The 19,460-nt window shown below is 38.9% G+C and overlaps 1 protein-coding gene across 7 annotated transcripts in view; it reads right to left on the reverse strand.

Annotated features, from left to right (window-relative positions):
• JMJD1C (jumonji domain containing 1C) overlaps positions 1 to 19,460 on the reverse strand; it is a 336,090-nt gene that overhangs the window by 315,637 nt on the left and 993 nt on the right. The gene's annotated exons all lie outside the window — the stretch shown is intronic.

Genomic DNA, 19,460 nt, shown 5'->3' on the forward strand with positions numbered 1-19,460 from the left:
TTATCTAATCAAAACATGAAGAAGGACAACACAAGGGCAGTAGCCCTGAGGATGAGGGTGAACTTTACAGTTTATGTAAGTGACCCAAAACGCTGTATGGTCACAAGTGACTCTCTGCCTTCAAGCTCATCCTCAAGATGGGGCTTGACATAAACTTCAAATATTTGGAAAAATTCCCTGATCTGATCAACACTGACTAGTTTTATTTTAACCACAAATCAAAGAAATCTTTCCAAAATACATAACATTTGCAAACTGCCCAAAGAACATATTAATATATTTAATCTTGCCTTTCCTGAATAACCAAGGTCATCACTATAAACACTATAAACATCAATATATAGCAAGGCCCTCAGGAGTTACTGAGATAAAAGTACAGGATTGTTTGACTGTACACCTAAATTACTACATTTTGGGGGGGGGAGGGGGGAAGGAGTCCTTAGTCTTTTCTTTACAATATTTCACATCCTCTCTGGCTAGAAAATATAAATTAATATAAATAACTAAACGTCTAGTCTATATCTGACTAATTAATAATGCTTTATAAGCAAAATGTGTATTCTACTTGAAAAAAAATAACATGAGAAATTGACTTTTATTAAAACAAAGACCAAAGAGCATAAAAAACATCCCTAATTAACAATTTGGAATTATGATGGCCTCAAATAATTTGTTAGAAAATTTAAGGAAATGTTATCATATATCGACATTAATTCAAAACTTATCATTTTTAGCTATCAGTTTAAAAATTAAAGGATTTATATTAATAGATTACTATAATATGCTTTCTTTTTAGGGCTCATATTATTTTAGTTGAAAGTACACATTCTCCCCCCCAAAAAAAAAAACATAGAAAAAGTAATTGAGATAGAGGTATATTACTATTCAAGTTTCTAAAAGTCTTACACTATTAATTTTTAATCTAGGTCTGGCCCTGCCTTTGATTGCCCTAAAAAGTAAAGGCAGTGGAACTTCTACATTTGTAAACATTTATAGGCAAGAATGATTAAAGACCAATGCACTAATGTAGATCAAGTCCCTCCTGTCAATTGAAAAAGACATTCAGAGTAGTCTCAATAGCAAAAATACAATGGAAAAAACAAAAGTTAAGAAAAAATTGAAGGGTATCCTTTCAGCCATGGCCAAATACTAAGAGAACAAATACTGAGAAACAAACTGAAAAGGGAAATCAATTACAAACAAACCCAGAGTATAATCTCAGTTCCTCAAGCCCCATTCATTGAGGATTTGTAAAATTCAAACCTCCAAAATATATTTTATGAAAGAATTTAAATGAAAAAATTAACATATAAACATACACAAGATTGAAGGAGACATGTTAAAATAGTCTAGAAAGCAAGCTTTTTAAAAAATATTCGCTTGTTTTAGGTGAAGCTATGCATGTAAAAACACGACACATAATATTTATAAATTACTTTTAACCTATTATAATGCCGTTATTGCAATGAACTCACTACCTTACATTTAATAGTCTAATTTGTACCTAGACTATATAAGCATATTCTTTCCTATCAAGTATATCAGCCTTTAATTACTCATACGTTAAGGTTTTACTAGGGGGAAACATAAATAACCACTGAGAGTTAGCTACAGGCCAAGCATATAATTTATGTGTTATTTAGAACTGTGCACGATGAATATTTAATTGCCAAAGGTGGCTTGGTAAAGAACCACCAAACCTAGTTCAGACAATGTATTTTTAAAATAAATACTATACCCCCCTCAGTATAGCATTTTGAGTTATAGCACATATGAACTATAATATCACTATGAGACAGATTTCTTAATTCCTACTTTATAAATGAGGACACAAAGACTCAGAAATTGAGTGATTTGCCCAAGATTCCCAATCAATAAGAGTCCAAATCTAAAACCAGGTCTTCTGGCTCCTTGGCATGCTGTACACTGGAGCTTATCAAGGACACTTCAGTTCACTTCAATGCCACCCTACTGGATGCTATATAGGTTGTAATATTTTACTTGTAAGAATCAGAAAGGCATGAAATTTAATTGCACTTATAAGTTTTACACCAGCTACAAAGGTGTTGCAGAAAACAAAGAAATAATTCCTGAAAAATACTGAACCAAAGGTACTGATGGTCAGCTATACTTTTATTTTACAGTTAAAAAACTACCTCCCAGGGCCCACTGGATGGAATGTGGGAGAGTATGGGCTATGATGTGGACTATTGACCATGAGGTGCAGCGATGCCCAGAGATGTACTTACCAAATGCAATGGACGTGTCATGATGATGGGAGAGAGTGTTACTGTGGGGGGAGTGGTGGGGTGGGGGCGGTGGGGTTGAATGGGACCCCATATTTTTTTAATGTAATATTTTTTAAAAATGAATTTAAAAAAAAAACTATATTACTAATCATTACATTTTTAAGCCCTTTCTCTCTCTTTATTAATTCTCTAGAAAAATCATCACATGAGAACAAACAAGTGGAGGTACTGGGAGGGAGGAAGAGAAGAAAAGAGGAAGGGAAAGAGAGGGAGGAAGAAGAGGAGGCAGAGAGAGAAAAAAGATGTCTTTTCAGGCAAATTTTACAATTTGTTTTTTCTAAAATTAGTAAATAAGACTGAACTATAACTTCTAAGGGAAACATTTTTCTCTTGTGTTAAAATAACTGTCAACAGCTACCAAGAAAATTTACTTTATTCATTTATGTACATTCATTTTTATATTGATCCAATTGTGAAACCTATTGCAATAATCCTTGAAAACATTTAAAGTCAGAATCATGTTTTCAAATTTTACCAATACGCAAATTCTATCCCTTCCATATCTTCCAGATAAGGTGACCAGTAAATCACCAAGAGCAGCTCATTATTTCACAAAGGTAACCCATTTTCTCTTCAAGGTGAAGACTGTTTTCTTCTCACTCTTGCTTAATGGATGGAGAACAGCTGTCTTTTGTACAGTAAGGTGGCTTTAAAAACCTGCCAGCTTCCAGATGAAGGTTTCTGGCTCAGTGCTTTTCCATAAGGAACTAGAAAAAAAGTAGTAAGGAAAATTGAAGGTGCTAACATCCTCCCCAATATCAACTGCACCTTAAAGTATCCATGTCCCCCATGCATGTCACCTTCAAGGTTTTATAATTGCACTGTTTTATGAATGTACAGACTAAAATTATTGCTACATTTGAGGAAGATAAACAAAAACAAAAAATGCCTGCCAGCTCTTCCATTCCACCTTGACCCACAACTACCAATATAATATGTTCTTTGCTCAACGTCATCTTTCTTGGGTTGAAGAAGATAGAATCAAATCTTGGGAATAAAAAGATAAAGGCTTGAATCCAAAATTTACAATACAGTTCTGAGAACACGAGTTGCAAAACTCTAAGTAGCAACAGCAATAATAAAAAAGGAATAATGGCTAATGATTATTGAGCATTTACTATACACCAGACAATATGTCAAGTGCTTAAAGGCATTATCTCCTGTGACCCTCAAAAATAACTCACGGAGTTAGACATTATTACTATTATATTTATTTTGCAGATGGAGAGACTGACCCTTAGAATTAAGTGTCCTCTGCAAACTTACTTATTTCCCAAGTGACAGACAAGGAAAGATCCACAGCAAAAGAACTTGAGAATTGATTTTAGGCTTCAAATGGCCAAGCTCCAAAACTTTCACCCTGAAGGTCATAGGCCATTTTTATTATTTCAAACATCTAAAGCAAGCAACCATTTAGCTGCAAAACGCCATACAGGCATTTATTTTAGTTACACTTAGGTCAATTTAGTATGGATAGCATACTGCTCTAATTACAGTTTTTAGTTAAAAATGGGAAGGCATATTATTAATAAATAAAGGTTTTGAGGAAAACTATTTCATAATGTGGGATTTGTAGTGGAAAAACAACTTAAGAAATCCTTTGTGTGAAAAGTCTGGGAGACAATGGACTTACCACCTCAATGATATGCTATGGATCTAAGGACATCTGACATGAATCCAAACAAACCCCATCCACCTTTACTCCTGTGGCTCCCTTCCTCCAAATTCCAAACACAACTGACCAGCTGCTTTTTATTATCATTGGCAGATCTAGAACTAGGAAGCTCTCACTAGGATGAACTGAATAAAGGCAGCTTACGTTGACTCAACATTTGTTTATTCTTTGCTGTGAATCTGCAGCAATTCTTTCCCCCATTTCCCTGGTTTCTTCCTTTTTTTTTCTCTCTGATTCTCTTGATAACTTGCTAAATTGCCCTCTGACCACTTGCGTAGTTTTGCTTGTTCAATTCACCAACACCCCCAATGGTTGCTTAAGTGTACGGTCATTGAGTCTCCATCCTGGCCCCCCTCTCTGAGATCTGGATCGTTTTATTATGAAGCATCCAACTCCACCAGGCTCTACATGCTCACAAGTGCTCTGTTTTCCTACCCTGCTTCCTTGCTAGTTCCACAAGACCTGCTACAAGTTATACTCTGCCATGACACCCAGAATCAATCATTCTGAGGCCAGTTAGAAAGGAAAGGAGGGAAGACTGCTGGTCAGAACACAGCCATAAGACGCCACCTGGAACCCACTGAAGGAAGGCAGGTGCTTGAGAACACAGCTGTAACCATTACAGCCGACAAGCCCGCCAAGACCCTGGTCACGAGGGTCTTTTGACCCTCCCAGGTTTTGAAACTCCCAGGCTCCAAAGAGCCCCAGAAAACTCCAAACAGAAAGGCCTCCCTATTGGTTCCCTGAAAGCTAACAGGTGAAGGTAAAAAGGCAATCAATCAGGACAGCAAACAGCTGAGACCCCGCCTTAATATGGGAAGGGGGAGGAGGAAAGGCCTTAAAAAGACCTACCCGGGGGGCCCCATGTTGCCCATCTTACCCTGAAGCACACCCTACTCTTTTCTTGCTTCTTAATAAACTCTTTTTACTGGCCTCATAAAACTGGCACATTTCTGAATTCTTTCTTGCAATGAAGTCAAGAACCTAGAAACCCAGAATGTTCTTTTCCTTTAACATTCTATTATAGCTGATTTTGGTAGGGGCATATTCGATAAAATATTATGTGGATTGTGTTCAAAAAGTGTAAAATCAAAAGCAGTGATTTTTTTTTTCAGTAATGGAACCACTCAAAAATCATAAAGGACATTTTGTTCCTAACCCCATTACCTGCACTCACAGCTCCATGAATGAAACAACTTAAGATTCATTCCTTGTAATCTTTAGAAGTAATTTTTATTTCCAGGATTTTAAGCAGTAAAAAAAGGCTTCTCATTTGTTTATTAAAAAGAATGCTCTGGCTGCTATGCAGATAGACTGTAACAGGTCAGGAATAGAAATATGGAGATCCATTAGAAAACTTGTAGTACAGGTGAAAAATGACAGTTACCTAAACTAGGATGTGGTGGAAATAAAAAGGCACAGATAAATTCAGGTTAGGAAGAAGAACTGATAGGATGTGATATGTTAAGAGTTGCAGGTAGGGAAGTGGATGTGGCTCAACAGATAGAGCGTCTGCCTACCATATAGGAAGTCGAGAGCTCAAATCCAAGGCCTCTTGGCCCATGTGGTGAGCTGGCCCTTAGGGGAGTGCCATGCCAAGCAGGGGTGCCCCCACATGGGGAGCCCCACACACAAGGAGTGCGCCCCACAAGGAGATCCACCCCACGTGAAAAAAGCACAGCCCACCCAGGAATGGGGCTGCACACATGGAGAGCTGATACAATAAGATGACACAACAAAAAGAGACACAGATTTCCGGTGCCACTGAGAATGCAAGCAGGCACAGAAGAACACACAGTGAATGGACACAAGAGAGTAGACAACAGGGCAGGTGCGGGGGGGGGGGGGGGGGGGGGTAATAAATAAATCTAAAAAAAAAAAAAATGTAGCAGGTGAGGGGAAAAAAAAATAGAAGTCGAGGATTTTTGACCAGATTTTTTACTTGAAACCATGAATGGGCATCAAAAGTAGAATTTTATACAATAGTGAAGGCTAGAGAAGATGCTGGTTTGGAGGGGGAAAAATCAAGAGTAAATTTAGTGAGATGGAGGGATTGCTAAGAAAGATGTTGACTTGGAGGGTGGATAATCAAAAATAAAATTTTAGAGTTGGAAGAAAAATCATGGGATCATTTACTTCAACTGATTTATTTTGGAGAGAAGTAAATAGTGGCTCAAACTGGTTAATGTGAGTTGCCAAAAATGACAAAAGTACCAATTCATTGTAGAAAAAACACTGCCTCATTTCACAAAGGGTTCTTAAACTTTTTTGTGCCACAGACTCATTTAAAAGTCTGCTGAAACCTAGAATCAAAAAAGTTTTAGGCAAACAAAATGACAAAAGACATAAAAAACATGACCCATTCACACAAAAAAAATAATTTACCAGAAACCATCCCTGAAAAAGCTTATACATTGGAATAGTCAAATAAATCAACCAACTTAAATACGTTCAATAAGCTAAAAGAATCCATATACAAATAATTAAAGGAAATTAGGGAAACATGGTCTAAAAAAAATACATGGAAATTACAAAAATGGACCAAACAGAAATTTTCGAGCTGGAAACCACAGTCATTAAAATGAAAACCTCATTAGACAGGTTCAGAGAGAAGAAAGGATCAGCAAATGTGAAGACAAGAAAATCAAAAGTACCCAGTATAGTGAAACGGATGTGGCTCAAGTGATAAGACCTCCACCTACCATAGGGGAGGACCCACGTTTGATCCATGGCACCTCCTGATGAAAAAGAAGAGAAAGTATGCCTGTGGGGTAAGCCAAGTGCCTGCATGGTGAGCCAAGTGCCCACGTGAGTGCCCATGTGGTGAACAAGTGCCCACGTAGTAAGCCAGTGCCTGTGCAAGTGAGTTATATAGCAAGATGATGTCACAACAAAAGAGAGATGAAGGGGAGAGTCAAAGTGAAGCACGGCAGAGACCAAGAACTGAGGCGGCACAACTGACAACGAATCTCTCACCACATCAGAGGTCTCCAGGATAGAAACTCTCTTAATCCAAGAGCAGAAAGAGGAGAAGAGAAGACAAAAAGAGAAATAGATACAGAATATCACACAGTAAATGGACAGCAAATAACAGCAGGGCAGGGGTGGGGGCAGGAGGAGAAAATAAATTTTTTTTAAAAAGTATCCAGTATAAGCAGAAAGAAAAAGAATGAATAAAAACAAACAACCTGAGGGACCTGTGGTACACCATCAAACATACCAAAACATGCATCACTGGATCACAGAAACAGAAGACAAAGAGAAAGTATTTCAAGTAATAATGGCCAAAAACGTCCATGATCTGATGAAAGACTATACACATCCAGGAAGCTTGATGAAATACAAGAGGAAAGACTCTAAGAACTCTACACTAATACATATAATTATATTGAAATTGTCAAAATCCAAAGACAGAGAGGATTCTGAAATGAACAAGAGAGAAGCAACTTGTCATATGCAAAGTATCCCCAATAAGATTAAGTGGATTTCTCATCAGAAAACAGAGGCCAGAAGACAGTGGGATAGCACAATTAAAAGTCCTTAAAGAAAAAGAAAAAAAAAAAAGACTACCAACCAGGAATTCTATATCCAGCAAAATTATTCTATCAAAAATGAAGGGGAAATGCAAGGTGTTGGTGGAGGGTTGATGTATGGGACCCCTGTATGATGTTATGCATGTTTGCTTTATTAGTTCACAACTTTTACTATACACTTACTGTTTATGTATGTTCATATATAAATGACATAAAGATAATAACAGTAGGGTGGGCTGGGAAAAATACTTTGGTTGGTAGTAATATTTTGACAGTGCTTTTTAATCATCAGTTAAAAATGTTTAACAACAATGCAAGGTATTGGTGGTAGGGTGAGGTATGGGAGTCCTGTATGATGTTATATATGTTTGTTTTGTAAGATCACAACTATTACTATACACTTATTGTTTATGTATGTTTATGTATGAGTGATATACTTCAATAAATTTTTATAAAATTTTTTAAAAAATGAAGGGGAAAGGAATGGCAAATGGCAGCAGAGGTGCTCCAATAATCAGCTCAGAGCTATCTAAAGCACCTGTTGGGGGGCCCAGGAGAATAGAATAGCATCCTGCAACATTCCTGGAAGAAGAGAAGGAGGAGACTGCCATCTGTAGTGAAGATTCATGAGTAGAACACTCCATGCCGCAGAGGCTAGTGCCCATCCCACACTGGTGGCACAAGATGCCTCGGGAGGCTCTATCCCAAAAACAGAGGAAGGACAGCTGATAGGACACCAACTTTCAACTACTGATTAGTAAACTCAGCTGGCAGAAGTGTAATCCTAAGAACAGCTAAAGTCTGAACCTGTCCAAGTGAGAAAGAAGCCAGTAGCCTCCATTTTAACTTGGCCCCCCCACATGACAGGAAGTAGGGCAAATTGAAAATCACAGTGACAATAGAGACTGGCTAATTTACAACCAGGTCGGATGGCAGCCCAAGCCTAGGTTCAAGCCCTACCACCAGCAGGGAGAATGCAAAAGGGACCTGCACCAGTCTCTCCGGACAAATGCAGGCACTTTCAGCCACATGGTCTAGATTGGTGGGCAAACCTGAGGCTCCATCCCACCCTTGGCAGAGGAGAAAGGGGTGTAAAGTTTCATTAAACTTTCTGGGCAACAACAGACGGTCTCAGCATGCATGGCATGGATTACTGCACATGGCCGCAGCTCCATCCCTACCCCTGGCAGGGGAGAAAGGTGGAAGAAGCATCAATAGTTTCTGGGGCAATGAGATCAGTTTCAGCCTGCAGAACTTTAAATACCAACAACATCCTCAGCTCCTACTCTGCAACCACCAAGGGAGAAAGGAAAAGAAACAGATGAAAAAGGGCTGGAAAAAACTCAGATTGGCTAAACACAAAGCACTATAAAATTTCAAATTAAGTCTAATCTAGTGTCAAAGAGGGGCTATAGGGAAGCAGACTTGGCCCAGTGGTAAGGGCGTCTGCCTACCACATGGGAGGTCTGAGATTCAAACCCAGGGCCTCCTTGACCCGTGTGCAGCTGGCCCATGCGCAGTGCTGATGCACGCAAGGAGTGCCGCGCCACACAGGGGTGCCCCCCCCGCACGTAGGGGAGCCCCACATGCAAGGAGTACGCCCCATAAGGAGAGCCGCCCAGTGCGAAAGAAAGTGCAGCCTGCCTAAGAATGGTGCCGCCCACACGGAGAGCTGACACAACAAGAACATAACGCAGCAAAAAGAAACACAGATTCCTGTGCCGCTGACAACAACAGAAGCAGACAAAGAAGAACACGCAGCAAACAGACACAGAGAACAGACAACTGGGGCGGGGGGGTGGGGGGGTGGGAAGGGGAGAGAAATAAAATAAATCTTTTAAAAAAAAAAAAAAGAGGGGCTATAGCACAGCGCCAATCAACTAGAAAGCCCCAGACTAAAGAGAGAAAAGGAGCCAAGAATAAATACTTCTGGTAAATCAGGTGCCTAGACACCAACAAAAATTACAGTTCATACCAAGAAACAAGATATGGCCTAGTCAAAGGAAAAAGATAAGCTTCCAGATGACATAAAGGAGTTCAGACAACAAATCACAGATGTTCAAGCAAATCTCCTTAATAAATGCAATGAGATGCCTAAAGAATTAAGGATCTCAAGAAGACACTGGGGGAAAGCAGATGTGACTCAACTGTTACAGCATCCACCTACCATATGGAGGGTCGAGGGTTCGATATCCAGGGCCTCCTGACCCATGTGGTGAGCTGGCCCACGCCAACTTATGCAGGGTGTCCCCTGCATAAGGATGCCCCATGCACAAGGAGTGCACCCCACAAGGAGAGCCATCCCACATGAAAAAAGCACAACACAGCCCGCCCAGGAGTGGCACCACACACACAGAGAGCTGATAGAGCAATATGATGCAACAAAAAAAAGCAACACAGTTTCCCAGTGCCACATGACAAGAATGCAAGTGGACATAGAAGAACACAGCAAATGGACACAGAGAGCAGGCAACGGGGGAGAAGGGGAGAGAAATAAATAAAAATAAAATCTTAAAAAAATGAAAAAAGAAGACACTGGGTGAGAACAAAGAAGAATGTGAAGGCATGCATAGAAAAATAGCACATCTTATGGGAATTAAATTAAAAATACACTGGAGGCATATAACAGCAGATTTAAAGAGGCAGAAGAAAGGGTCAGTGAGTTTCAAGACAGGGTCTTCAAAAGCAAATATACAAAAGAACAGATAAAGAAAAGAACATAAAAAAATTGAACAAGGTCTCAGGGAACTAAATGACAGCAAGCTACATGTAAACATAGATGACATGGGTGTCCCAGAGGGAGAAGAGAAGGGAAAAGGCGTAGAAGGAATATGTGAGGAAATAATGGTAGAAAAGTTCTCAACCCTATTGAAGGACATAGATATCTGTGTCCAAGAAACACAATGTACTCCTACGCAAATAAATCGCAGCAAAAGAAGAGAGATTCATCACATACAAAGAATACCAAATAAGATTAAGTGCTGACTTCTCCTCAGAAACCACCGAGGCAAGAAGGAAGTGGTATGATATATTTAAGATACTACAAGAGAAAAACTGCCAGCCAAGAATCTTATATCTGGCAAAACCATCTTAGAAATAAGAGGGAGAGTATAGAATGTTCACAAAAGAAAAGAAACCGAAAAGAGTTCATAAACAAGAGACCAGTTTTACAGGAAATATTAAAGGAAGTGCTAAAGTCTGAAAAGACAAAATACGAGAGAGATGAATGGAAAAGAGTCAGATATGAGGATTATATCAGTAAAAGCTGAAGTATAAAAAGAATGGTGAAGATGAGATATGACAGATGAAACCCAGACGTTTTTTCATAATCTGTAATAAATATTCTACAACAATATAAGGTGTTGGTGGGGGGGTAATGTTTGGGAATTCTGCACATTAGGCATAATTGTTTTCTAAGTTCACAGCTTCTCTAATAAATACATATTAAAAAATGAAGGGGGAAACGAACTTGGCCCAGTGGTTAGGGCGTCCATCTACCACATGGGAGGTAACGGTTCAAACCCCAGTCCTCCTTGACCTGTGTGGAGCTGCCCCATACGCGGTGCTGATGCGCACAAGGAGTGCCATGCCACGCAGGGGTGTCCCCCGTGTAGGGGAGCCCCACGCGCAAGGAGTGCGCCCCATAAGGAGAGCCGCCCAGCGCGAAGGAAAGTGCAGCCTGCCCAGGAATGGCAGCGCCCACACTTCCCGTGCTGCTGACAACAGAAGCGGACAAAGAAACAAGACGCAGCAAATAGACACAGAGAACAGACAACCGGAGGAGGGGGGAGAATTAAATAAATAAATAAATCTTTAAAACTAAATAAATAAATAAATAATAAAAAATGGAGAGAAAATTAAGACATTTACTAACCAAAAGCTGAAAGAGTTCATTACCAGAAGATTCTTTTATTTTGATCAAGATGTTAAGATGATTTTTTATCCCAATTTCACATGTATAACCTGGCTGTGTATTTAAGCTATCAGTCATTTTCTTCTGTGAGATGTGAAGTTGTAGAAAATTATGTATTCAAGAAGAACTGCTGCATAAATATTAATGAATAAAATTAAATTCAATGAAACATTTATTACCTATTACATGTACAGTTAGGCAATGCAGGATGAGCTATGTAAGACACAATCTCTGCTTTCAAGAAGCTTAAAATCCATAGAAGGGACAGCAATCACAAACATGTCTACAATTTTTAAAAAGACACTTCGCACATCCTTACCTTAGATAAAACTTCACATGTGCAATTGGAGCAAAAACGTTTCAAAAGTCCAAAACATCCTTAAACAAAATATAAAATATGTTGCTGTATATATATAAAGATAATGCAATATTAATTACATAGCAGTGGAAATCAATGAACCACAGGTACAAATAACAATAAGATAAATCTCAAAAACAAAGTAGTAAGTAAAGGAAAGGGAGGAGGGAGGCACAGTAAAAGCATATAAGGTCTGGAAAGAGGTGTGAGAGAGGAATCAAGAGCTTCCTTGATGAATTGAGTGATTTTTAGCAAGAGGTACATGTTCTTCCTTTTGGAAAAGTATTTTTTTAAAAAGGGTGGGGGGTGATAACTGATACCAAGGAGTATCAAGTTAAAGAGAGTAAAAATTCAATGAATTAGGGTTGGACAAGTTAAATATTATTTAAAGGTCACATCCTTTCAAGGCTTCCTCAGGGTTTGAATTACATGAGATTAGGGGCTTGATCAGGACAGAAGTTCACAAATTTATAGTTTATAACAAAAATAGCTTTGGTTATTTAGCCATATAGCTAATTACATGTCTAATTATAGCAAGCTTGTTAAAAATAGATTCTTGGGTCCTACCCTGAGATGGTGATTTAGTTGGACTAGGCAAGGAACTGAAAATTTGTTCTTTTAAGACACATAATAGGTAATATGAATACTAGTAGTACAAACAATTTTCAAATATACGAAGTAGAGTCACTTTTGAGATTGCAACAGAAATAAGGATGAATACGTAGTTTAAAAAACATATAAATGGGAAGCGGACTTGGCTCAAAGGATGGAGTGTCTACCTATCACATGGGAGGTCCAGGGTTCAAACCCACAGCCTCCTGACCCGTGTGATGACCTGGTCCACACGCGTTGCTGATGCGCACAAGGAGTGCCATCCCACACAGGGGTGTCCCCCGCAGAGGGAAGCCCCACGTGCAAAAAGCGCGCCCCGTAAGAAGAGTGGCCCCGGGCAAAAAAAAAGCACAGCCTACCGAGGAGTGGCACCGCACACATGGAGAGCTGACGCAGCAAGATGACCCAGATTACCCATGCCACCGACAAGACAAGCAGACACAGAAGAACACACAGCAAATGGACACAGAACGCAGACAACTGGGGGAGAGGGGAAGGAAGAGAAATTAAAAAGAAAAAATTTTAAAAAAAAAACTTATGATGGGCCCCACCCTAACACAGTCTGAATCAACTTGCCTAGGATAAATTCTTAGAAGATATAGAATCAAAGGCCTGGCACTTATGAAAATGTGAAGATGTGTACTTCTCCCCCAAAGAGCGTTAATTTAGTCTTTATTCTCTCCAATAGGAACTTAAGAGTATCCACTTAGCCTCACCAACAATAAGCAATATCATTCTTTTTAATACTTGCTAATTTGGCAGGCAAGAAAACTTTTTATCTGGATTTCCTTAATAATTAGTGAGATCGAAAATATTTTCTTAGTGTGATATGGCAAAATTCATTAACATGTGAATTTATGGGTTTTTAAAAAAAGATTTATTTCTCTCCCCTTCCCCGCCCCAGTTGTCTGTTCTCTGTGTCTATTTGCTGCATCTTCTTCTTTGTCTGCTTCTGTTGTTGTCAGCAGCACAGGAATCTGTGTTTCTTTTTGTTGTGTCATCTTGTTGTGTCAGCTCTTCGTGTGTGCAGCACCATTCTTAGGCAGGCTATGCTTTCTTTCGCGCTGGGCAACTCTCCTTACGGGGTACACTCCTTGCGCATGAGGCTCCCCTATGCAGGGGACACCCCTGTGTGGCACGGCACTCCTTGCGCGCATCAGCACTGCGCATATCCAGCTCCACCCGGGTCAAGGAGGCCCAGGGTTTGAACCGCAGACCTCCGATGTGGTAGACAGACGCCCTAACCACTGGGCCAAATCCACTTCCCTAACATGTGAATTTAAACAGCCTTCATTTCTCTTCCTCCCCCACCCCCAACAAAGTCCTTTATGTGGTCACTTATTTTTTCCCTTCCTAAAGTGGAAGGACTTGCTGAGACTATAAATTGATCTACACGGTAACAGAATAAAGTAAGAAAAATTATGGGAAAGATTATTTGTGAGCTCGGATTGAGGGAAAAGCTGTGCACTTTCATCTGTGAGAAGTTCCAGGGCAGCAAGAGAAATGGGGAAGGGAAAAGAGACTTGCAAGAAATATTAATATGGTTATAAATTAAATCCCATTTATTGCTCTTTAAAAATAAATGAGATTTCTCTGTAATAATTTTAGGTGTTGGACTATGTTAAATAAGATCCAGCTCTGAAATGGGACCCTGTGTATCTCCAGATTACCTAAGATTATAGTGTCTTTGCCATCTATATTTCCTTTGTAAATTGTTTACTGATTTTTTTTTGCACAATTTTCTACTGTAATTGATTTTAAATTGATGATTTTTAAAAGAGCACTTTATAAATTAGGATTAACCCTTTGTAAGGTTTTTCAAATATTCTTCCTAGTTGGTCATCTGTTTTTACATGCAATCTTTTTTATACTGTTTGGGAAGGGGCATAAGAGTTTCAAAAATTCTTATGTAACCAAACCTATGAGATTTTTCTTTATAGTTTCAGATTTTATGACCTGCTTAGAAATGCCTTTCTACTATCAATTTATAATATCTTCACATGTTTTCTTTAAGTACTTTTCTGAGACTTTTGGTTTTTACGTTTACATTTCTTATCCATCAAGAATTATTTTTTATCAAATGGCTGGCACCATTCACTGAATAAATCCATCATGTCTTAATGGATGGGAAATGCCACATTAGACTAAATACCTACACAGATTTTTTTTATATACTTGTGGCAATTTGGTATTGTTTATGAATTCCAAAAATAGATATTGGATTGTGTTTGTAAACTGGTCTGTTCCTCTGGGTATATCAGATTGTATTAGATTAAGAGGTTTTGCTTTTACTTTATTAAATCCAGATTAGGGCTTTTATTAAGGCAACTTGGTTTGAGTCCCCACCCCTACCCCCGAACTTCATGGGCTATATAAATGGATGCTCAATCAAAGACAGGGAAGTAAATACACAGAGAAGAACACAGAAACAGATACACAGGAAAAGAGAGTGCTCCACAGACACAGTCCCAAGAAATGAGCCTAATAGTCTACAGCTGACTTGAGGAGAGAATAAGCAACTGAGCCAGAAAAGAAAGGAGCCCTGGGAAGAGAGATAAGCCTCATGCCAGATCAGAAGAAGCCGGAGCCATGGAGCCTTCAGAGGAAGAAGGAAGGCTGAACCCTTGCAGACATTGCCTGCCATCTTGCGTCAACACATGGCAACAGACTTTGGGTGAGAAAGTACCTCTTATAATAAGTACCTTGAGTTGGACTCTTTAAGGCCTGGTAACTGTAATCTTCTACCCCAAATAAATATCCTTTATGAAAGCCAACAGAGTTCTGGTATTTTGCATCAGCACCCCTTTGGCTGACTAACACAATACTTTACTCTGGCAAATAACCAGCAACAGAATTGGGTAGCTGGGCATAGGAATTTCACTGTTCAGCCTTTTGAATTCTGTTCCATGAGCTGGAATAATCACACAAAAACTTCAATAAAGATTTTTAAAAGTTGTGCTTACTAGACACAGTGGAATTACCAAATATTTTACCTTTCTGCAAATTAATGCCATTACCCACATAACCACTGGAACAATACTTGAAACCACACACCTGTCTTGAGTTTAAAAGAGGAAACTATGATTTGATCTATTCTATTTTTTTAAGAGATTTATTTTTTATTTATTTCTCCCCCCACCCCATTGTCGGCTCTCTGTGTCCATTCACTCTGTGTTCCTCTTTGTCTGCGTTCATTCTTGTCAGTGACACTGGGAATCTGTGTCTCTTTTTTTTGTTGCATCATCTTGCTGCGTCAGATCTCTGTATGTGCGGTGCCACTCCTGGGCAGGCTGTGCTTTTTTCACGCAGGGCCATTCTCCTTAAGGGGCACACTGCTTGCACATGGGGCTTCCCTACAGAGGGGACACCCCTGTGTGGTACGGCACTCCTTGCATGCATCAGCACTGCTCATGAGCCAGCTCACCACATGGGTCAGGAGGCCCTGGGTTTGAACCCTGGACTTCCCATGTGGTAGATGGACGCTCTATCAGTTGAGCCAAATCCGCTTCCCAATCTCTTCTATTTTACAGGAATCATGAAAATGCCTTAAATATGTCTATGCACATTTCCCTGAAGGGAAAAAAGAAAACTCCTTTCTAAATCCTTAATTGTTATAGATAAAGCTACTATCTCCAAGTCATGAACCTCAGTTATGGACAATTTTTTAGTGCATGTGTTTCCCCATGTGCAGCCATCACAGATTTGCTGTCTTCATTGCTAGCAGGCAACCATCTTTTTCTATCAACAGATAAAAATATTTATTTTAGGAGCTAATCTTCCTATTCTACTAATCCAATCATTGTATTTTCAATATCATTTCTTTATCATTAAATTTCCATGTTACATGACAATCTTGCCCTCATTGTAACCACAATACCATAAACAGACTGAGAGAACAGTAGTATTCATCTCTCAGTAGATGGAAAAAGTTTTTTTTTTTTAAGTTATTTTTTTTTTAAATCCTCTCACTGTTTTCTAAATTAAAGATTATTTACTCATGGAGTTATTTTAGCCTTTCTACAGATGAAGATATTTTCAAGCACTTGGAAATACTCTCCCAACAGAAATGGGAATGTGACTTAGTATACAGTCTCATTGGTATACTCATTAATAATTACATAGATTAGCTGCTATCTCTGTACCCCGTATGTCTCCTCTCATTACCTGTTCTCTTAGGTACTTTCCCACTTTCTGTTCATTTGCTAATAAATGAACTCCTTTAACATGCAGAAGACATGCATTCACACACCTCCAAGGAAATCTAAGTGAAAATTTAGAAGAAAAAGCAAGTTTTTACACAGAGTCTAATTACCCTACATTTTGAAACCACTTATATCCCATCATCGCAACAGTATAATCCTCAATTAACAGGAAACATAGAGTGTGACTTTGCTAAACATCACATTACAGGTAGCAGAAATAAGTCTCCTGATAAGTCCTTTGCCTTAAATATGCTGCTTTCCACCATGATTAAAGCCAATATCCAGAGAAGAAAAGTGTTATTGGCAGAAGATAATAAACAGAAGCACTGCACAGCACAATGCATTAACACTAGTGATATATGTTAGAAAACAATTAAGGTCAGTACTTAAAGAAATAGTTTTCTATCTTCTATACAAGAAATATGTCAAGCATGCCAAATGAGATCACAGAACAGAAAATATGCAGAGATATTTCCTTTTTTCCCCATTGCTTCGAGAGCCTTGCCTTACATAGTGAAGCACTTATCTAAAGGCCATCTGTTAGCAGAGCTCAACTATCAGGGGCACAGGCTAATATAAAGAAATTTGAAAACACTCACCACTAAAATCTGGGCTAATATAAAGAAATTTGAAAACAGCTCTAAAATCTGGTCTAATTTCATCAGCAGCGTCTCCTCAGATAAAGTTATTTTAGAATAATCGTTCTCAACCATATCAGATTCAATTCTATATTGTTGACAGACAATTTCAAACAAACCCATAGAGCCCCAATCATTTCAACAACCAAAAACAAGTCCCCAAACTCCTAGAGGGTGATCCCCATCTGGACCTACTGCTTTAGATACAATTCTGCAGTGTAAAGAATGCTTGGCAAATGTGATGTCACCAATGTGATCATTGGATAGTGAGTAAACCTCCCTAAACCTCAAAAGGGAATAAACACATCACAGCTTTTTGGGTTCTCAGGATGAGTCAACAACATGTGCGTAGCAAAAGGTAGTGGTTTCTAACCCACGCCCTACTGAGATGTGAAGAAGGGGGCTGATCCAAGTACAGTGAGAGCAGCAATAAGTAACATATCAATGAGGAGGAGGCAGAAGATATAATAAGCATACACAATGAAATTTAACCTTAAACACAGCATCTAGAGCAGCCCACAGTCCTACATATCTCACCAATGGCTAAAGGCATTACAGAGTAGTCTAGTAATTAGTATGCAGGATGGTGGCCCCAAATCAAGAAGGGAAGACATACATCTTTTAAAAACTTCCACTGTGTGTGGCTGAAACTTTTTAAAGTTTTGATACTTAAGGAGGTGACTGAATCTAGAAAACATTCAAACTTTTATTGAGCAATTACTTTAACACAATGTCTAACATACTGTATCTGTCCTTTAAATTTTTACCATCCAGTAGATTAATCACGGGAAAAACATAACCATAACATAAAGCAGAATGACATAGGTACCAAAGAGAAATAGAAGTAATAAGTTAAGGGATCCCAGAGAAAATTATGAATAATTCTAACTGGGGAAAATCAAGGGCATTTTCATGGCAGAGGACCTTGAAAAATGAGGATTCTGACAGGTAGATAATGGGGAGCAAAGCAGTAATGGAAAAATGAAGACAGGGAGCCTTGAAGCATGAAAATACAACTTCGTTCAGAGAGGAGAGGAAGGGGCAGGGTACATTAGGGATTGGGTGAAGACAGTAAAACTTAAGGCTGTAAAGATAATTTAGGACCTAATCATGGAGAGATTTGAATACCATTCAAATCAGTTTGAGTTTTATTGAGCAAGAGAATTTTCCAGAAAACTGGTGCTTATGGGGCACACCTGATCCCCAAATAAAGCTGAATAATGGCTTAAAAATAAACGATTCCAAACAATACAAATTATCATTGACATACCTGAAATATATTACATTCTTAATATGAATAAACAAAAAGAACCTCACCCAAGTGCAGAAATAAACGAAAAGAGCTCATTTCTTAAACAATCAAAATATTACTAAATTTAATGACATCTGGAACTGAAAAGAATTCAGGATAATACATGCCCCTTTATTTTCTTCCAAGCAAATCGGGTCACTTCCTAAACATGTTATTTAGCAATGGCAACCCTGGAAGTCAAGTCATAGACTACATATTAACCTCTTTTTATTACACAAAAACTGAGGAACAAAAACAATAAATTATGGTATAGTCACAGTATGGCCATCGTATTTCCTAGGACGTTAAAGGCTCCAAGCACATATTTCATTCTTTATTCCTCATACCATCTGAATTCTAGAAGTACCCTTTACTATGTCTTAACCAAAAAAAAAAAGACCTAGACCAAGCTTTAAGATCATTTTCTCAATTTGGTAGTCGACAAAAAGATAATTTTAAAATTCTATCTCTTGAAATTATGGTATTTGCAAGAACTGCAAGGGTTAAGCAATAATGCAACTTCCCCCAAGAGTCTATTAAAAAGCAAGACAGTCAGAAACCCTAGGCCTAGCTTTTACTTTGAATATCTTGCAGGCTCTGGGAAATACTGGCGATTTGTGTCTCTAAAACATGCTTTGCAGATGCCCGGGTGGAAAGGTGCTCTAAAGGCCGGTAACAGTAGTAGTATCACTACACCCACTGCTGCAAACAAGAAATCCAATGCCCTCCTCCTTTGCCTCACCCTGCATTGCACCACGCACCACATTCAGGCCTGGGCAAGGATCCTCCCGACCTTTCCCTTAAAATGCAGTACTTTGAGGATGCTTTTGGAACTGTGCCTTGGAAAACCAAGAGGGGACGGGATGTGGCCAAACGTGTCTCAAAAATGTTGGCTCTCCAGAATCTAGAGCCTGGTCCAGAGGATTCTA

This window comes from Dasypus novemcinctus, chromosome 6 (assembly GCF_030445035.2).
Source record: "Dasypus novemcinctus isolate mDasNov1 chromosome 6, mDasNov1.1.hap2, whole genome shotgun sequence".
Lineage (NCBI taxonomy): Eukaryota > Metazoa > Chordata > Mammalia > Cingulata > Dasypodidae > Dasypus > Dasypus novemcinctus.